The sequence below is a fragment of the Mus musculus genome, chromosome 18 (genome assembly GCF_000001635.26).
Source record: "Mus musculus strain C57BL/6J chromosome 18, GRCm38.p6 C57BL/6J".
Classification (NCBI taxonomy): domain Eukaryota; kingdom Metazoa; phylum Chordata; class Mammalia; order Rodentia; family Muridae; genus Mus; species Mus musculus.
Genome location: NC_000084.6, coordinates 5,531,278 through 5,545,979, shown reverse-complemented (window position 1 = coordinate 5,545,979; position 14,702 = coordinate 5,531,278). Strand labels below are relative to the sequence as shown.

Here is a 14,702-nt window from a genome sequence, read left to right as displayed (position 1 = left end):
AGTGAGTTACTGTCTTGACTTTTAAAATATTTTAGTGAATTTCACTAATGTTCTTCTATTTCATTGACCAGATTAATTACAATTATTTCAAAGTCCTTAATTTCATAATCATATAGTGTTTTAAAGTACACCACTATTTACTTATTTATCTCTTATGTTCTTGACACACTTCTGTAGTGTAGGCTGGCCTTGGCTGCTCTTGCCCTGGCCTCCTAATACACTTAAAACATATAATGTGCCACCATGCGTAGCTTCTGAGTAGTATTTTTATTGAAGTCTGGATATAATGCATTAAAGAAGCATAGAGACTCTAGACTATATTCTTTCTCTAGCAAACTTTACCCTTTCCTCTCTGGGTAGACAATAAAGATTGGTCGCACATACCACCTAGCTTAGGGCTTGGCTTAGCTCCCACTGCGTGAGGCTCCATGCACCTCTCCACAGTGGTGTTCTAATGATGTGGCTGGAGAGTCCTTAATTCTTTCGTTTTCCACCCAATCAGAAACTCACAGCTTCCTTTTACATCATTTCTCACCTTCTACAACATCAGAGCTTAGCAGGGATCTTGTGGTGGAATCTCCCATGTGGGTCGCTGAGACTTCTCGCAACCCTTTCCAGTCAAAAATCGCCCCCTTTAAATCTCTAGTGTTTATGTCCCAGTGCTTCAAGACCCCGAGTTCTGTTGTCACTCTCCCTCACTGATCTTCCCTAGAGGCAGGTCCCAGACTCTAGAACCAGAGCTGGCTAAGTTCAGCATGGAATGCGACTCGAGCTCCTCAGCTGCACCCTGCATGGGCAGCTCATCCTCAGAAAGGCCTGGACCTCAGCTTCCCTTCTTGGTTGCTCCAGTAGGTTATGGCCATGTGTAATCAGATGTTTCATATGTCTTCTACATCCTCCTTTGAGCCTGCTCATTGGCTGTACTAATATATCGAAAGCCACTCTATCATACTCTAGAATGGACCTCCACTTTTCACATTGCCCTTTCCATTGACGACAGTGTGCTAGTAACCCCTGGACTCCCACCGCTCAGGGAGCAAAAGCAGGGAGGTTGCTGCAAGCAAATTTCAGACAAAATAGGAGGGCTACATAACATGATTCTATCTTTTAAAAAGCCCAGCTTTCCATACATTGTTAAATAAGTAAATAAGTAAAGTCATGTAACAATATTAAACTAAACACTTATGGCAGATTAATTTTGGAGAAGTCTCTCATTTGAAAGAAAGAAAAAGTTTATGTTTGTAATTTAAATATAGCCTTTAAAATGTTTTAGAAGTTACCAGCAATATAACAAAACCTCTGTATTTTGCAGGAAGTGGGTTGTACTTACTTAACACACAGAAAACATGTCACCTTTTCTTGTACATCAAACCTCCTATGTTTATCCTTGGCTCCGTGGCAGGGAAACAGCTTTCTGGATGCAGAGATGGGGACAGTGGGGAAGGAAAGCTGTCTGCTGTCTCTGGTCCTATTTCTGGATTGTGTAGAGAAGTAGTGGAGAACCTACTTATGTCCTTATTAAGTGAGAAGATCCCAAACAAAAAGCACATTGGCAGTTAGGTAAGCCACTGGAGTGTGGCTGCCAACTCAGGATCATGTGTACGCAATACACCCCAGGCCGGACGTGTAAACAGCCAGAAAACCAGAGGGCTGGAGCCAACTCAGCAAGTAGGTTATTTTCCTATGAATAATGGAATCCTGTGTCTCATGTCATCCCTTATTTAAAGCATCCCCACCATGCTTTTTGATATTTTTGATTGTGTATTCTTATAACATACAGGGTTGGACCAAGGGATGCATATGTGTGAAAGTACATACTCTAGTATTTCCAGGTTACATTCTGCCCCATCTACCCACTTCTGTCATGCATTTATATTTAAAGCCAAGCTTAACTAAATCCTTGGAACACTCCTGCTGGCACAAAAGAAGGAATTAGAGATTGCTGACTCATCAATTCATCCTGGCCAGGGAATTCCAATGCCATTTCAGGCTCTGCCCCCAGCCTGCGCTCCCGAGCCCCTCCCACTTTCAGAACCTCATTTAACATTTGAAGCCTTTACACATATACCACACACACACACACTATCATGTATATCTACACTGTAAACACTCTAGCCATGCATACTCACACCATAGACACATACACTGTATATACAAAATATATACACATATACATAAACAGATGATACATAATACACATTCAAAATATACACAACATACACACATATGTACAAAAATAAGTGCATATATATACATATATATGCATAACATATATATGCATAGATAGATAGATAGATATACATATACATATACATATACATATACATATACATATACATATACATATACATATACATATACATATATCAGGTAAAATGGCTCAGAGGGTAAAGGCACTTGCTGCCAAGCATAACTTGAATTCTATCCCTGAGACCCACATGATAAAGGGAACCAACACCTACAAGTTGTCATGTGACCGCCCTGTGTATGCAAGCATCTGTGCACACTCTCTCTCTCTCTCACACACACACACACTCTCTCTCACTCTCTCTCTCACGTGCACACACTCACTCATATAGATGCACACTCACACACACTCTCACATGGTTACACACTCTTACACACCCATATAGATGTGCTCTCTCTCTCTCTCTTTCTCACTCACACACACACAGACACACACAGACACACACAGACACACAGACACACACACACACACACACACACACACACACGTTTGTTTGTCTGTTTTAAGGGATCTTAGCATCTTCCTTGCCTTGCCCTGCCCGTCTGCTGGCACTTGGTTGTCTGCCAGTATTGTTCACCCTTACAACCTTTAATTCTCATACACAGACTCCACCAGCCACAGAACAAAGTCCTGCCTGTATTGAACATTTAGTTTTAAAAATATCACGGTTCCCTAAACAATACAGTAGGATGGCTTTTTGCAGAGTCTTACAGAACATTTACACAGCATTATTGGGTATTTCAAATTTTTGAGCATCTCACTGTGTGGCCCAATTTGGTCGCATCTTCAAAAATCATCTGAGGTGTGGGGCCCAGAGGTGCACCACATCCCATGCTGTAGAAGACACAGTGTCTGGACACAGGCTCCATGCAGACATGCAGTAGTGTTCTGTTCATCCACAGCCCGTGGCCTGTGCAGAGCAGCTGCAGGCACCCTGGGGTGGACACCGAGGAACACAGGCCACCGGTGCTCTGGAAACAGGCTCTTTCTCTGCACCTCCAGAGTCTTTGCTTACATCTTGCATCTTCCCAGAAGAGATCTACTTGTCTGCCCTTTGGCTCCTCCTATCTCTGTTTATGGTGATCTACTTATTTTTAGGAATCTTTCTCCCATGCCTCGCTCTCTGTTAAATACTTTTAGTCCCAGCCAGATGTGACCTTTCTTCCTTTATAGCACAGGAACACTGGGCTTGTGTCTCTCCTGGGACTGTTAGTATAATCTGTGTTGAAGAAGTTGCCTGTGTGCTGTGTTATCTCTCTAATTTATTAGACAGACAACTTTTTAAGGAAAAGAACTGTGGAACTTTTACATTTTCAGCTGGGCTAACCAAAGTCTTGCAAATATGAGTCAGCTAATAAACATTCATTGGGCTGAGTGATGATCATGGTGATGATGGTGATGGATGACTCCTGTTTTCTCATTGGGCTACAACAGCATGGCATTCTGTCTCTTCACCTTCCTTTAAACACTCACCTGAAGAAAATATTTGCAAACTGCACAACAAGGACTTAATATTTAGAATAAATGAGGAACTCAAATAAAACAATAGTCAAAAATAAGAATCCAAGTTTTAAATGGCTAAGAGGCGGTTTTCCTTTGAGAACCCCATTCCTATGCTCCCGCCATGCTTAAAATCTGTATCAAAACCTCTTAATAAACTCCAACTGTGCTTCCATAATAAAAATAAACCTGGGCAAAAGACTTAAGTAGATATTTCTCAAAAGATGACCATGTGAACTGGACCCAGGAGCTTAAGGGTCATGGCTATTCTCACTATCCTTTTAATTTAAAGCTATATCATAAATAACCCCTCTGCTTTGTGTCCTGAGTACACACACACACACACACACACACACACACACACACACACACACACACACACACAGAGAGAGAGAGAGAGAGAGAGAGAGAGAGAGAGAGAGAGAGATCAGTACCTTCAAGTCAGTGAGGAACCTGGAAGGAACATGTCCAAGTTTGTCCTGTCTGGGGTTCCATACTGACTGTGATTTCCCAGTGTCCCTTGCAGGTGAAGTATATCAAGAATCCTGTATATAATTAGCTAACTAGATTGGGAAGTGACCCCCTGCCAACAATTGTCTGGACTCTGAATTTATTGACCTTGTTACTCTTGTTGTTTCCAAGTGAGAATCAGTGAGGAGTTTTCATAGAATAGATATAATAATTATATGATCATATATCTCCTATAAGCATCAACTAGAGTAGTCTAGTTGATTAATCCTAGGATTTACACTGAAATAGCTTGTTTTTTTAGTTATAGAAATAGAGATCCAGTCACATCAAAGTAGAACTGGGTGATAATCAGAAGGTGCATTTAAGAGAATACTGTATTTGTAGGCCGTGCATGGCATGGGAGGTTGGATATAAGCACCATGAATTTATTCCAGGTTTAAATACATAGTTGAGATGCTGAGTAACTGAATTTTTCTGTCCTTTCATGAAATTATAGCTACAAAAATCAACCAATCTCCAACCAGAGTTTCCTAAGTCAAGAAGTAATTTAGCAAATGTCTGTATGTATTTCCTGTATTGTTCCATGTATATGTGTATGCGTATTATACATTCATGTGTATATCAAATTCATGTGTGTGTATGTGACATATATGCAGATATACATACATGTAGAAGTCATAGGTTGGCATCTGATGTCTTTCTGTATCTCTACTTTACTGAGATGAGGTCTCTTGCTAAACCTGGAGCTTGCCAATTCTGGCTAGTTTTCCCACTTGCCCAAGGTACTCAGTCTCTGCCTCTCAAGTGCCTCTATAGGCAATTGTCACAATTGCTTGCCTTTTACACAGGCTCTATGAATATTAATCCCAGTCCTCATGATCATACAGCTAGGGCTATGGAGCCATTTCCCTGGCCCAAATTTCCCATATAGACTTTAACATTGATTTTTTTTCCTCTCAGTATCTTGCGTGCAAGGCAAGGTTAATAATGACAAGATTTTCCTACTACAGTCATGAGAACCTACATGGCAGTACTCAAAGGTATTGTTTAGTAAATATGCTTTTCCATCTTTTATTTTTTAGCATGGAAGGGGAATAAACTGGACTGGACTTCCTGTCCACCCTCTACAACTAACAAGGACCTTTGGTGATCTCGGTAAGAACTAGTTCCCAGCAAGAACAGGGCTATGTACAAATGTCTGTATGTATTTCCTGTATTGTTCCATGTATATGTGTTTGCGTATTATACATTCATGTGTATATCAAATTCATGTGTGTGTATGTGACATATATGCAGATATACATACATGTAGAAGTCATAGGTAGAGCTCACTAAACTTATAGACTTTAATTTGAGCATCTCAATGTGTAAACTATGTCTGGTGTGATATATGTTACAAATGATACACACAGGTACCTGGGGGAAGTGCAATTTTTTTTGTTTGTTTTTTTTTTTTCCGAGACAGGGTTTCTCTGTGTAGCCCTGGCTGTCCTGGAACTCACTCTGTAGACCAAGCTGGCCTCGAACTCAGAAATCCGCCTGCCTCTGCCTCCCGAGTGCTGGGATTAAAGGTGTGAACCACCATGCCCGGTGAAAGTGCAATTTTTATGTTCCTGTTTATTTTCAATCATATTCAATTAAGGAAAATTAAATTATAATTAGCTTTTGCAGTAATTGGCCCCCAGCAGTTGGCAGAGATGAGTTTATGGGCCAGTTGGAAGAAAGCAGTAGTAAGACAAAGGTGAGCGAGGAGAACCAGGGTTCTGGGAAGACTTGCTTCACTCTTCTGCAGCAGGCCTGAGGGAAAGGAAGCCTCAAGGCCCGCACTGTGTTATGTCATTGTGAACATAGTTACTGTCTTACTGGGTTTCTGTTGTTGTGATAAACACTAGGACCAAAAGCACCCAAACGTTGGGGTGGATTTATTTTAACTTAGTTGATCACAAATGAAAGTAGGGGCAGGTGCTCAAACAAGGAAGGAACCTGGGGTCTGGGGCTTTGGCATGGAGGAGTGCTGCTTCCTGCTTTTCTCTCCCTGGCTTGCTCAGTCTGCTTTCTTGGACCACCAGCCCCGGTGTAGCACCGCCTGCAGTGAGCTGGGCCCTCATCAGTCAAGTAAATGCACCACAGGCCAATCTGGTGGGGTCTTTTTTTTTTTTTTTCAGTTCAGGTCCCCTCTTCCCAAATGACTTTAGCTTGTGTCAAGTTGATATAAAATTAACTACTCCAATTATAATTAAAAACATATTTTAACAGTTCTCAAAAAAATCTAACACATGTCGGTACTGGGTTTTATTTGGTTTCCACAATCTAATGGTAAACTCCTATTGCTGAAAATGCCTTATACTTAGGTCACAGACTATGGATAAATGGAGCTGGTATTCACTGAAAGCTTCACTTACTAACCATGATGCAGAGTGCTAGAAGGTGCTGTGCAAACTGTTGGAAGGGAAGAGCAATCAATCGATGATAATCTCCCAGAAAGATCACCTACTGGTGCAACAGTGACACAATGTTCTAAACATTGGATTTAAGGATTTACATGGAACTCATGTCTGACACTGTTAATACAGTGGATTAGATTAGTCATGGGCCCTACATGAAAGCCTATTACTAATTCTGCTAAAGGAACATAGCATTAAAATGGCTCCTAATGGCATGTTGTTATCCCCATGGATAAAGGAATCAGTCAACCCTCATAAGATTGCAGTAAATTGTAATCAACACAGAGACCCACAACTGGACAAGGTGCAGAGAATGAGAGACCTTGGAGCACCCATCTCCAAATGGTATATATTTATCATAACCCTCCCTGCAAGACTCAGTGATTGCTGTAGCCAGAGGTGGTGGATTACTTTAATGAAACAGAATAAGGCTGGTGCACATATGAACTCACGGAGACTGACAGCATGTGTAAGACCTACAAAGCTCACTCTAGACAAAGTGCCAGCACAGAGAAGATGCGGGCCCCAGTCAAGAAACTATGTTTGATTTATAGTAGCTAGAAGAGGAAAATCAGGTTTCTTTCATTGGGTGACCCTGGGTGTGCCAGCTGCACTCCAGTGCAGGTTCCATGCTCAGGAGAATTTGGTCAACACAAATTTGACTCCATAAATTTTTGTGTGCTTTTAAAAATTGTTTTCAAAGAGAGACAAAGAACATGAAGTTGGGTGGTTAAGTGGGTGGTGGTGGATCTGGGACGAGCTGGGGGAGCATATGATCAAAATATATTATATGGAATTCCTAAAAAATTAAATACAAACACATGGCTAAATTGCAAGCCTTTCAGCCAACTTGAAGGACAAAGTGATCATTGAGTACCCGACTTTGCACGTGGTGTTGAGAGGATCTAGTAATGACATGCAGCTACTTCAAGTGAAAAGTGAGTCTGCCCAGAAGCTTGGCAATGGAAATTAAGCACTGAGAAAGAAGGTGGCTGTTCCCAGAGGGCTGAGAAGATTGTGTGTTACTGGACTGCTGGGTGACTGGGTCCGTCAGTGGGTGGTGTGTTGTTTATCTAAAAAGTAATTAAACAGCATAAGGTTTCTCACGGGGAAAAAAAAGTTGTAGAATAAGCTAAATATCCGTTCTTATAAACAAGCTAGTGTTTGTTTTTTAATTCTTCTTTTCAACAGTTTGAGATACTTCAGAATTTCTTCCCATAAATGGTCAGTGATACCTAAAGGGCAACTTTCCCCTCAAAACAACCTGCCTAGGGCCTGAAGTTTCCACAAAGAATGTATGGGCTCACATTTCACAGTGCATTAGACAAATGGAACAGATTGCTAAATACCATTTTACCCAGAAGATTAAAATATTTGAAAATGTAGGCAGCACTATCAGTTATTAAAATACAGACAAGGGGAGTGGGTGGTTTTGTTTACCTGTATTAAGTGAGCACAATTAAATTATACTCAAATGAGCCACTATAGCATTTTCAGAAATGGAGATAACAAACCCCATCTCCAGTTCCATTATCTTCTCCTCTCCCTTCCATAACCCTGAGAGTCAACCTTTCTCTCTCATGTCCACACACATAGACACAGCCAAAGACGTGCGCACACAGATACACACATACACACACACAGATACATACACAGACACACAGACACACAGAAATATACATAGACACACCAGACAGACAGACACACACACACACACGCATGTGCATACCCCAAATTACAAATATGAGAGAAAACATGTGGTATTTTTGAGTCTGGCTTATTTCACTTAGCATTGTGACCTCCACTTCTGCCATTTTCCTTCAGGTGACATCTTTGCATTCTCCTTTGTGGCTAAATGAAACTCTATTGTACTTCCTTTATGCGTTTCCTCCTCTGGACGCCTAGGCTGATTCCACAGTTGGCTACCAGAACAGTGTAGCACTCTCTATATTGAGCTGACTTTGATTCTTGGTTCTATATCCAGAAGCGGTGCAGCTGGATCATATTGTAGGTATAGAAAGGGGTAGGATCGATTTCCAGTGAGGCAGAGGGGCCTCTGCTTCCCAGTTCAGTTACTGCTCTTCACTTTTCTATCTCCTCAAACAAGACAGCTCTGTGATGTGAGCTCTCAGGAAACATCCCTCCCCATTACCCGCCCCACCCCCACCCCAAATCATAATCATTTTGGTCTCCTTTAGATGTCCGTATTTTCATCTCCAAAGAAACAATAAATCTGTTTAGCAGGCAGCTTTAAATCGGAGTCTGGCTAGTTATCTGCTGTCTGCCTTCCGGTTCCGGTTCCTGCTTCCTTTGCTTGGTGCACGCGGAAGGCTGCAGGGTCCCAGGGTCATCTGCCTTCCTGTTTCCAGATGAGACAAACTTCACAGCCCATGTCTTTCAGTGTGACTGGCCTACAGGCAACAAGTCCTTTTATTATTTTAACATTGGCTCGTTTTTTTCACACTGCCCTTTTTCTTTTTTCCAGTTTCTAGTAGTTTGTTTCTGAGTTGCTTGTTTGTTTTTGCTAAGAGAAAAGCAATTGTTACTGCTGGAATGGATCTAAAAGCAATTCCTTACATTTCAATTCTGGCTGTGCTGCCTACTTAAAATGAACCTTCTAGAAATAATTTATTTTTATTTTTACTGTGCAGATTAACATGACCTGTTAGTACATTTTGAAATCTAAAAACCTCAAGTCTTATTTTTGAGAGCCAAGACTCACTTCCCTGAAACTCTTAATCCCGAAACTAACTTCCCAGAGACAGCAAAAATCCATCATTAGCGATTGCTCTGTCCTCTCAGGTAATGGGGATGATGTTGTTTCCTGGCCTGAGTGTTTGAGAGAAGCCGCTTATGGAGTCGGGTATGATAGCTCATTCCTCAGTCTCCACACCCTGTTTCCTGGAGCTCCGGCGCTCAGCTCTCGAGCTGAGCTGCCTTCCTTGTTTATACCTTAGGAGGGCTTCTCCATCTCACATTGCTGAGTCAGAGAGGATACTAGGATTGTTCCCCCCTTTTATACATCTCTTTACTCCTTATAGAATTAATATTTCCTTTATGTTTTTATGTGCTTGGTTTTTATGCATCTACCTGAGGATAACTTCTCGTGTGTTGTAACACGTTGCTATCTAAGGCTAAGGATAACTTCTCGTGTGTTGTAACACGTTGCTATCTAAGGATTCTGTTCTGGAACATTTTCCTCTGACTTCTGGAATGTCTGTTGTTTCCTGTATCTTAGGCTCTCCTTTTCTTCACCAGCTTCTTCTTTCTTGCCAAGGCCATTGTCCGGGAGTTTCCTGAGAAAGAACAACCAACCATAAAAGATACATTTTTTTTGAGCATTAGAATTTTTAAATGCTTGTCAGGATTGATTGACAGCATGCCTGGGTCGAGTATTTTAGGTTTGAAACAATTTCTACTGAGTGTTTTGAAGGCATTTCTCAGCTGCCCTCTGGCTTAGGGCATGGTCTGTGGGACAGCTGACACTTCCTGATGTCTCTGTGGGCAGTTTTCCATTGCTTGTTTGTTCCTTTCAGGAAGATTTTAGGCTGCTGTGTTTCTATAATTCACTGATGGAACATGGGTTTTAAGCTGTTGGTTCTGATACAACTTCTTTCAGACTGGATATTCTTACCCTTTAGTTTGGGGGCATTTAAAAAAATGCTATTTGTTTATTCCTCTCCCTGTTCTCCTTCCTCCCCTCTCTAGGACTTACAAATAATTCCAGTCTCTAATCATGTGTTTAGGCCAGAAGACTCATTTAAAATAAGTATATTTGCTCATTATATAGAGAGAAGCCAGAAATGATTTATCTCACACCTCTTGTTCTTAAAAATGCATTTAAATGAATACATTGCCACTGGCCTTGCGCACAAGCACGGTTAGCTGTACCACTTTAAACTATTCCAATATCAAGGATACCATGGTTATTAGTAACGATGGCTCCACTGTGTCTGTTTCTATGCAGCAGGGTTTTCCTTGGACCACAACAAAATCTGCCTTCTAGAGCTGTGAATATGAAATAAAGTGTGGAGAGCAAAGAGGATGCTCTGTGAATGGTAGTGTGCACCTCCCAGTACTGTCAGCCATGCCCACACATAGGGGACAGTGAAGCACCCAGAGGCTAGATCCTTGCACAGATGACATAGTTCACAAAGTGGAACCAGCTTTTCTGACTCTGAGGAACATGTTCTCCATTCTGTGATAACATCTGTGGAGGTGTTCCTGTGTTCCTTTCAGTGTGACAAGTCAGGGATGGCTTTCCAATCATTGGACTGTGGACCTGAAGACATCCCAAAGCACGTGGACATCTCTCTGCTCCAAATCGGTTAAACACTGCTTGTTTGGAGATAAGGACTGGAGTGAAGTGTTTCAATATTGGCTTACTGGGAAATCAAGGCTGTGGTGATTTTCAGGCACTGGCACATGGGAAGCTTTGCTAATTGACACTTGTGGTTTGTGCAAAAACAACAAAGATGTGCTTCCCCTGTCAGACAATGTAAACAAATTGTCTTTGTATTCTTTGTGTATGTGTGTTGTTCCTACATGCGAGCACACGTGCTCCCATGTGTGTGCTTGTGGAGACCAGAGATTGACATCCAATAGCTTCCTTGACCTTTCTCCACCTTTAGATGCTGAGGAAAAATCATTCCCTTGAACCTAGAGCTTTCCAATTCGATTAGTCCAGCCAACTGGCCTGCTTTGAGGTCCCCCATCTCTGCAGGCATCAGCATGGGTTAAAGGGCTCCAGACTCCAGCTCTCACATTGCACCACCCACACCATCTCCTCAGCCCCTGTGTTCTGGCACTTTCCTAGAAGGAAAGCTCTGCTTTTGTTGTTAAAACCATCACTCTTTCCCCACCATTCCCTGCATTCATTACTTGTTGCTTGGACAGAAGCAGCTTAAGAAAGGAAGAAGCTATTTTGGCTCATAATTTGAGGACACAGTTCATCATGACAGAGACATCCTGGTGACAGAAACTTGAGGCAGCTAGTTAGTTTCAATGCATAGCGGGGAAGCACAGAACAAAGAGGACTGTACTCAGTTCTGCTCCTCCACTTCTGCTCAGTCTGGGACCCAGGCACATAGAATACCACTACCCATATTTAAGGCTGCTCTTCCCATTACAGTGAACCCAGTCTAGAGACTCCCTCATAGGCAGACCCAGAAGTTGTCTTCTAGCTGACTCCAGATCCTATCATGTTCACAAATCAATATTAACCACTATAACTGCAAGAAGTCCAGCCCTTTGAAGGTCTCCGGAAGTGTCCTCAATGGTAGCCAGAAGCTGAGTCTGAACACTGGCAGATTATCGGGGACTGTCCTGACAGAGCCAGTTCTTCCTCCTGCAGAAGGTGTGACTTGCTCAGCAGAGCTGGGGACCCGTTGACAGTCAAAGGCCCATTGCACTATTCACAGCTTGTACTAGAAATATTAACATAAGTTAGCTTGAGTAGAGACCAATCTCCATTTTTCTCACCATTTACAAATCTCTATAAATAACTGATAAATGAGGTTAATGAAACACTGAAGCTGGTGCCAATATGGTTCTCATGGCGATGTCACATGTGCCATAGAAAGGAAGTCACTCTGATTTAAGACTGAGGTAATGCTAGAAACAAAAATTGCAACAAAATGTCAAATGTTGTCATAGGTCTCCCTCCCTTACAGCACCCCATTGTTGTGGAAAGGCAGGTCCCTGAGAACTTCCTGTATTTGATGTCAGTGAGAGCTGAGCTGAAGAACAACCATAGGGAAGGAGAACACGCCACTCCCAGGATGCATTCAGACTCCCATTGTCCCTAAGACTCACATTAAAGAGATGTGAGTCCCTGATTTCAGTGGGGTTGCTTCAAGTTTCTCTCCATTTAATTTGATACTGGATGTTGGTTTGCAGTAAATTGCTTTTATTATGTTTAGGTATGGGTCTTGAATTCCTGATCTCTCCAATACTTAACATGAAGGGGTGCTGTATTTTATCAAATGCTTTTTCTGCATCTAAGGAGGTGGTCATGTGATTTTTTTTCTTTGCTTTTGTTTATATAGTGGATTACATTAATGGATTTTCATATATTGAACCAACTTGCATCCCTGGGATAAAGCCTACTTGATCATGATAAATGATAGTTTTGATGTTGTCTTAGTCAGGGTTTCTATTCCTACACAAACATCATGACCAAGAAGCAAGTTGGGGAGGAAAGGGTTTATTCGGCTTACACTTCCATGCTGCTGTTCATCACCAAAGGAAGTCAGGACTGGAACTCAAGCAGGTCAGGGAGCAGGAGCTGATGCAGAGGCCATGGAGGGATGTTCTTTACTGGCTTGCCTCACCTGGCTTGCTCAGCCTTCTCTCTTATAGAACCCAAGACTACCAGCCCAGAGATGGTTCCACCCACAAGGGGCCTTTCCCCCTTGATCACTAATTGAGAAAATGCCTTACAGTTGGATCTCATGGAGGCATTTCCTCAACTGAAGCTCCTTTCTCTGTGATAACTCCAGCTGTGTCAAATTGACACAAAACTAGCCAGTACAATTGACCCCTTGTCAACTTGACACACAAAAACATCACTAGTAAGCCTCAACCCTTACAATCTTACTCATCCCCAAGATCTAAATAACTTTAAAAGTCACACAGTCTTTACATATTCTTAAAATTTCAATCTCTTAAAATTCAAAGTCTTTTTACAATTAAAAGTCTCTTTAACTGTGGGCTCCACTAAAACAGTTTCTTCCTTCAAGAGGGAAAATATCAGGGCACAGTCACAATCAAAAGCAAGTCAATCTCCAACCGTCCAATGTCTGGGATCCAACTCACGACCTTCTGGGCTCCTCCAAGGGCTTGGGTCACTTCTCCAGCCAGGCCCTTTGTAGCACACACATCATCCTCTAGGCTCCAGATGCCTGTACTCCACTGCTGCTGCTGCTCTTGGTGGTCATCTCATGGTACTGGCATCTCCAAAACACTGCATGACCCCTTCAGTCCTGGGCCTTCAATTGCAATTGAGGCTGCACCTTCACCAATGGCCTTCCATGGCCTCTCACAGTGCCGAGCCTCAGCTGCTTTGCGTGACCCCTTCATGCTTTCAAAACCAGTACCACCTGGGTGACCCTTACATATTACCAAATCCCGCTGCAGCAGGAGTAAAACCTTGGCCATCTCTGGAACACAGCCTCTTTGTGCTTTCAGAAAACACTTCCCAGAAGATGTCACCTCAATGATGCTGGTCTCTTCTTAATCACCGCTAATTTCTTAGCTCCAGCTAACCAGCATCAATAGTCCCAGTAATGCAAAGTTTTTGCTTTGGTAGTTCTGGTATCTTGTTAATCACAGCTGATTCTTCAGCCCCAGCTAACCATAACTACAGAATCTTCACAATCAAAACAGCAATGGCCCTGAAAAGAGTCTTTAATTTTCCCTCTGAAATTTCACAAACCAGACCTCCATCTTCTGCAGTGTTCTCAACATTATCTTCCAAGCTCCTACACAACATCTGACAGAGCTTTTAACAATGGATGGATCTTCAAGCCCAAAGTTCCAAAGTCCTTCCACAGTCCTCCCCAAAACATGGTCAGGTTGTCACAGGAATACCCCACTCTGCTGGTACCAATTTGTCTTAGTCAGGGTTTCTATTCCTGCACAAACATCATGACCAAGAAGCAAGTTGGGGAGGAAAGGGTTTATTCGGCTTATACTTCCATGCTGCTGTTCATCACCAAAGGAAGTCAGGACTGGAACTCAAGCAGGTCAGGGAGCAGGAGCTGATGCAGAGGCCATGGAGGGATGTTCTTTACTGGCTTGCCTCACCTGGCTTGCTCAGCCTTCTCTCTTATAGAACCCAAGACTACCAGCCCAGAGATGGTCCCACCCACAAGGGGCCTTTCCCCCTTGATCACTAATTGAGAAAATGCCTTACAGTTGGATCTCATGGAGGCATTTCCTCAACTGAAGCTCCTTTCTCTGTGATAACTCCAGCTGTGTCAAGTTGACACAAAACTAGCCAGTACAGATGTGTTCTTGGATTAGGTTTGCAAGATTTT

At 42.3% G+C, this 14,702-nt stretch overlaps 1 long non-coding RNA gene across 1 annotated transcript in view; it reads left to right on the top strand.

The window, feature by feature from the left end:
- The window catches only part of Gm10125 (predicted gene 10125), a 100,937-nt gene that overhangs the window by 46,458 nt on the left and 39,777 nt on the right, over positions 1 to 14,702 (top strand). Inside the window, exon 4 of the long non-coding RNA NR_033552.1 lies at positions 5,302 to 5,374. This is a non-coding gene — a long non-coding RNA (predicted gene 10125). The remainder of the gene's footprint in view (positions 1 to 5,301; positions 5,375 to 14,702) is intronic.